Below are 7,093 nucleotides of genomic sequence, written 5' to 3'. Positions count from 1 at the left end.
TCTGGAAGGTTTCCATAGCTTTATGGCTCAAGGTTGGGTTTTCCATTGGGCACGAGCAGCCGGCCAGCGCCCGGTGCAGGGCGTGCCTCGCGCCTGAAGCCCTGCGGTCGCTATGACATGCCTCTGCCTCGGTGTCAGATCCGAGCCGCTGCGGATGAGGCCATTTATTTACACAGCTCAAAATGCGACGGCTTTTTCAAAACGGCGCAGCGTTTTGCTTTCAAGTGCCGTGTGGGGTCACAAACAGGCAGGATAACCTGGATGACATTTTTGCCAAAGGTTTTTTTTTTGCCAAAGGTGTCATTAAACCGCAAAGCTGCAGCTGCAGTTGTATTGTGCAGACACTGAGCCAGTGTACCCTGCGAATCTCCTTTTTTTCAGCCTATTATTGCATATTGTACAATTGCATAAAGTTCCGTTATATGGATTAGTATTGCAGATTAGTATTGCAGATACAGGTTTAATTGCACTTACTTTATTTACTTGGGTCATGTGCATATTCTGGTTAAGTGCATGACATCACAGCACATCTCCAGCATATACTGTTATCCTGATTTGACTGTAGCCATTTGGAGATTTATTTCATTTTATGATTCCATGGATTCCATTGTCACCTCTATTCCTTGGGAAATAAAAATAGAGACCGAACCATAAATGAGAGCGAAAACTCTGAGGGTAGCTGTTGAGTCCAAATGTGCACAGTGCTGATTAATTTTTATTCCCCACCAATATACTACTGAGATGTATAAGAGAAGACTCGTTTGACTTGTACCTTTAGGAGCTGTGCTCCCAGGATTCCAACCTGAAATGCCAGGCCGTGGACGTGTAAAAGGGATTTGGTTAGGGTTTGGCTGCGAAAGTACCGTAACTGCAGCTCTTAGGAATACTCAAGGTTACCCAAACCCACAGCCTTCACCCTCCTCTGGCCCCCGAGAGGAGGGGAAAAAAGGAATAAAAAAAAGCATGAAAGATGGTTGCAATCAAGGTTTCCTGCACCATCACATTTCCTGCTCGTTCTAATAATGTTTGACTCCTCTGCGAGGCTTTGCCGCCTTTGGCCAAGGCCCCATGTCACTACGCCTTGGGAACATGCCCATCATGATGTAACCGCTCCACAGTTGCTACCTTTCCTCAGCGGCGCTGGTCCAGGAACATGTTGATGATGTCAGAAACTGTCGTGTCATTGGCCGTGCCAGCTGGACCACTTGACACGCGGCCCAAGTGCCCGAATAATATTGTAACTTATAATCATGAAGGATCTCTGTTTTGTGGTGTAACGCACTATACTGTTACTCTATGCTGTGTCTGCTTGTTGAATGGAAAACAATCATTTACACAGAAGTACAATTATGATTGTAGTATTGTGAAGGAGTGTTCTGCCAAGTGTTTTACATTCATATCATTAATGGTGAAAACATCAACAGTCCTTTTTTAGCATTTCATCCCAGAATAATATAACATAATTTTATCTGTCAGAATTTAAATTAAATGTCCTTACATATCACATGTTCATACCAAAACCTTGCTTAGGTCCACATTCAATCTAAGCCTAATGTGCTTTGTGTTCAGTTCAGTTGTTTGAGAGCAAATTTTAAGAAAGTGATGCTTTGTTCAGTACTAACACACTGAGATTAGCTGCCACATTTTAAAAAAAAAAAGGTTATGGAAGAATCTGAAAAACACTCAACACTGACTCAACACATTACTCACTGCCAAGGGCAAAGTCCATTGTGGTTGAATCTGGATTTCAGTGTATTTCCATTCATGCCATCAAGTCATTCATATTAGTTGATACTTTAAATGTCCTGCCTATAAAGTCTACCTAACAAATAACTTATAATAATAAATACCTTCACTGTGTGAAGTCTTTTTGAGTCTTTGTTAGAGACCCAAATTAAAGCAGTATAAATCCAATGGCTCCACCTGCTGTAAGTAGCTAGAAAAATATTGGAAAGTATGCATCATGTTTGTATGTTGGTAGCAAATAATAAGCAAACTCTGCTCTTGCTTGGCTGCAGACTCTAGTTACTTAGACCATTAAGAAGAGACATCACATCTGTTTTTTGTTTCTTCAATGTTTTTTTTTTTTTTTTAATCTGCTAATACTATTTTGATTTGCTGATCAAACATGGTGATGTTTGAAAATATTAACAGATTGGATCTTGCGTAAATCATATTTTGTGGTTATTAAAGGAGAAGCTGCCTCAAGGAACAGCACTGATCCTGAACATTATTGCTGGCTTCGCTGTGAACGTCAGCCTGGAGACCCACATAATGGCAACCATTTTATTAAACAAATTAAAAAGAGCTTAAGATGCTTCTATAAATTAATATTCCCCCATATTCCCCATGAATATGAATATGGATATTGATTACTTTGTTTCAGAAAATCTAATTAAGCAGTGATGAAAAAAGAGGATATTGAGTTACATTGTGCGCCATATCATAATAATGTGTATAATAATGATTTAATAGGCCAGTGACTTCAGTGGTGGGGTCTTGTCTTTGAATTGAAGGGATCCTGACCGCTTTATTCACTGTCTTCCATCCCCATCCGCTTTCAAAGTCACCCCTCTTCTCTCCCCCCCCCCCCCCCCCCCCACTTTTTTATTGCACCATGGAGATTTTAATTTGCTCTTGAGCAATGTGGAGTGGAAAGGCCCCACGGGCGGGGGTGACATACTGTACATTTCATTTCGGAAAGCGCTCCCTCTCTCTCTCTCTCTCTCTCTCTCTCTCTCTTTCTCCCTCTCTCCCCTTCCAAGGCCCCTGCTAAATAACAAGGTTCAAACAAAGAACGAGGTGCTAATGAACAGGGTCCTGACAAAGTTTGTTTTCCCGCGTGGAGTCAGCGCACATAATGGACCCATTCAGAAGCTCTGGGCCATGGAAAGTGTTGGTGCAGGAACCCCATGAGAGTCTGTGTGACCTTTCCCGACTTTCAACATCTCTCTCTCTCTCTCTCGCTGCTTTTCTCTGGTCCTGCCAGAGGTAACATACATATCCATCCTCTGATACCGGCAGTAGCTACAACGTTTGCAAAAGAAGAAAAAAAAAAGGCAAAATAGCTTTCATTCACGGCCTGCTTGCAAATAAATATTAAAGGGGAAAAGTGGAGGAAAAAAAACAATGTCAGACGTTAGACTTGAGGCCCCTTCCTGACTGTCAGACGCAGTCTATCTGTGTCCTGGGCCATAGCACACGGAAATGTTTTAGCAGAGCTTCAAAGCAGAGCTACCGTGGAAACAACATTTATCCAGAAGTGAAAATATATTTTATGTTTTTTATGAAACCGTACTTTCAACTGTTCTGCCTGCTTGCTGTTGCAGACCTTTGTATTGGCAGGTTAAGTTATGGTTAAGGTTTGAGTGAGCAGACAGCCACAATCTCATCAAGGAAGCTAGGTAGTCAGATACGCTATTTTAAAACCTGAAGAAGGTACATGATCTGGACAAGCACTTTCTCTGAATAATTATTTTAACAGTTTCTTTGTTGTTTCATTTTGCGCAGCAGCCAAACAGTTAACGTAACATTTCATCTTATTGCCGGAGCCCTTAGTTTTTCTCGACTTGTCTTCTTGCATGTACTTCAGTCCTCCGACACCAAGAGGTCGATACAGCCTTTTCCAAGCCACTTATCAAACAAGTAACCGATTACATCTCCCCAATCATCTAACTGATGAATTAATTACGAACAGTCAAGCACAAATAACAGCGATGGCTAGATCCTACACTGTCACGTGTTCAATTCATTCTCACTAGTTAAACTCATGCACAATGCAGGCCTGTATGAAATGTTGCTCAGGGTCGTATTGACAACAAGCCTTAGTTATATTATATGTGTTCAGTACATTAAAATCTTGTGCGCATTTCTTGATGTCATATGCAATCGCTGAGGAATTCACGGCAGTAAGGTAGGTGCAGTGTGTCAGCGAGGATGGCTTTCAGACTGGGAGTGATTGGTTTTCCTTGCAGAAAAAATGAAATATGTGAAATGTAAAGGTTTTTCCCATCTGTTGATTTCATTCGTGACTGTAGACATAAGGTAAGAAGTTTTGATCAGTTATTGTAATTTGTTTTTATCCATGTCGGCTGTAAATCACGGAAGATAATTCTGTCAAAAGCAGCTGGTTAAAAGAATTGCCCCGCCGTTTATTACATTCTGGTCCAAAATGACGCAAATTGGGATTATCCACTTTTCAAAAGGACACCACAATGTCATCCACCACAATGACAGACAGGGTTGAAAACTGTCATTATTAAAGTTTGTCCACCATTTGCCCGCCGTTTAAGTAACCAAGTCATCGTTTCATTGCTATCAAATCAATTGTCACCGGAAACACAGTATGATGTAGATATATTTTACAAACCTGTGGCAGTCCCGCTGTATTGCTATGTTATATAATCATTTTTCTTTTCAGTAAGGGCATGTCTTCAGCGTTCCTTGAATGTGGAAATGAGTTCCGCGAGCGAAAACGCGCAAGAAACCATGCAATATAATACAATAGTTCAACAGCAATAAATTAATTCAAAACCATTTATTTTGTGTGTCTCTTAAACGTACACAATTCAGTTAAAGCATCAATATCTGACTATTAATGGTAGTTTAAAAGACATTCTGAAAAGTCCATGAAATGACATCATTTGTGCTGTGTGCATGATACAGTAGTAGCAGTAGTTTAACGTAGGCCTATCGAGTCCATCACAGGTGCAACACTGGTGTAATCTGATCATTGTCCTCCATATTCCTGCACAGTTTAGGTAACCTGTTGATTAGTGTTGCAGACTGTTTTATGATGGAAATCCTTAACTGGAGATACGAAGTCTGTGACATAAACAAAAGAATGAACTTGAACAGAGGACCATCACAAAAGCTTTTAATGGGCGGGAACTACTGCAGAAATCAAATGTGCGGCTTTTGTCAGTCAGATGGGATTAAACATCTTCGATCAAAGAGACCCATAGGGAATATTTGCACTTCGGAACGCCTTGAAATCATGAATGACATCGGATTCTTGATCTGCTTTCGCTCAAAGATGTTTCTTCTGGAAGTTCTTCACGTTCGGTCATTGGCTCCTTCCCTTCCCTCCTCTCTCCTGGTCAAGTGTTTTTTTTAAAGAATGTCACAGTTCGCCACATATATTAATTACTCGTATGACTGTACAGATTGCTTATAAACACTAATAATAATTGGGTTCCTACAGCAACACGACTAATAATTGAGTGTCTACAGCGACCCCTGGAGGACAACGATTGAAAACGGGGTTAAATCCCCGTGGATCACGTGGTCAAGAATAACTGAGGGCCCTGCTTGTGTAGCCTTTCTTAAGCACCTATCTGGATAGTACCATCTATCTAAAGTGAGCTATATCAGTTATCTCGATGAGGATATATTCTAAAATGTAAGAATCCATTATATATGTGCATTTATAATTCTTCTTTTGAGAATCAGTTGTTTATAAGAATCAAATTATGGTGGCCAGCTGTGAGTAAGTACTTGTAAGCAAAGTGTTTTACTGTGTTTTAAAGCTGTTGGACCTAGATTTTCTCCAGAAGTAACTGTGTAATTGTTTTGCTTTTAGCTTGGGTGTGAATCTTTATTTCCTCTTCATGCAATCAGGTTGTGAAACTGAGTTTTATGGATACTTTTCTAGAACCCAGATAACCATTATCTTCCTGTACCCATTTGTATTGAACATACTCTACACTCTAACTGGCTTCTGCTCATTTATTTTTAATAGGCTCCCTGTGGTAGAAAGTCATTGTGCATAGTGCTTACAGAAGTCAATGTATATACAGTATTTTTTTTTTATCTCTTAGCACTGATAGTCTTCCCTTTGTATTTTTCCATGAAAGGAAATTATTTTAAGCTGTTCTTCCCAATTTCAGTTGTATTTTCATTTGCTCTTACCATACTGCTGAATAATATTATTCTTTCATAGTCCCTGCCCAGGGTAAGCCTTCCCACACTACAGATTTTAACTGACTTTAAAAGTATAGTCAGTTTTATGTTATGTATTGAAGGAGTAGTGGATGTTTAACCTACTCATTTACTAAATATTAAATTAAATGCATACATTTAAATGTGTTTACATATGTTTTATTTTGTTTCTTAAATGCTACTTCCTTGCTAGACGTCCCTATCAATTACCACGATTTCCCATTAAAACTCTCACTTACCTCTGCAACTGATAAGTTTTCAGTGTCATCCTTGGCTGTTTTGCTTTTCCATATAAAAATGTAACCCCAATTTTCCCCTGCACTTTCTTTTTTGAAAATGTGAATAGCAGCTCTTAGCTCTCGCGTCTTTGTTTACACACCTTTTAACCCCCCTCCGAGTTCAAGGGAAAATGAAGATGGATGTCACCACCCGAGGTCCCGGTAATCGGGTTTAATTGTCACTTCTGCGTAAACTCGGGGATGACAATTAAAGGACATTACGGCCGCGTCCCCGTTGGCTTTCATGTGGTTACTCTGTTACTTACGGCGGCTCGCGCGCGCTCCGCGGTTCGACGCAAGAATTCCATCAACGCTGTAATTAAGGGCCTGCTGCTTCCGAGGCTGGAACGGGGGGAAAAGAGTCAGCTTTTCAAACGATACTTTAATGACAGCCATCACCAGGTAAATTATAGTACTTGAACAGAACGAGATTTTCATTTTTCCACCCGAATTTTTTTTCCAGAGGGATCCAAAAATTAAAAAGTTTAGTACGGGCACTCACTAAATTTATAAAACAGTATTACGCTGCTCCTTTGCATTTCTACTGATTAAAAAGCCATTTTTTACTTTGGCAATGCCAAATTAGGAACCATTTGATTATAACTCTCTGTCCAAACTCTGACTTGCCCTTGACACTGAAAAGGAACTCAGTAGTGGATCTTGCCTAAATGTTTGCAAAATATGGCATTTATTTAATGAAAGGAATCCCCTCTAGTGCTCATGTAGAATATACTGCATGTATAGCTAACAGGAAAATATTCCGCAAAGGAAAAAAAAAATCTTGGCACACATCCCTGGTGAAATAAATAGCTCTTAATAAGAATTTTCGACTTACATATGTTTGTTTACGTTGAGTGTTGAGTGTCCTCTATTTA

Source organism: Megalops cyprinoides, chromosome 17 (assembly GCF_013368585.1).
Source record: "Megalops cyprinoides isolate fMegCyp1 chromosome 17, fMegCyp1.pri, whole genome shotgun sequence".
In the NCBI taxonomy this organism is placed as follows: domain Eukaryota; kingdom Metazoa; phylum Chordata; class Actinopteri; order Elopiformes; family Megalopidae; genus Megalops; species Megalops cyprinoides.
The sequence above is the reverse complement of the archived record's forward strand: the minus strand, read 5'-3'. Positions refer to the sequence as shown.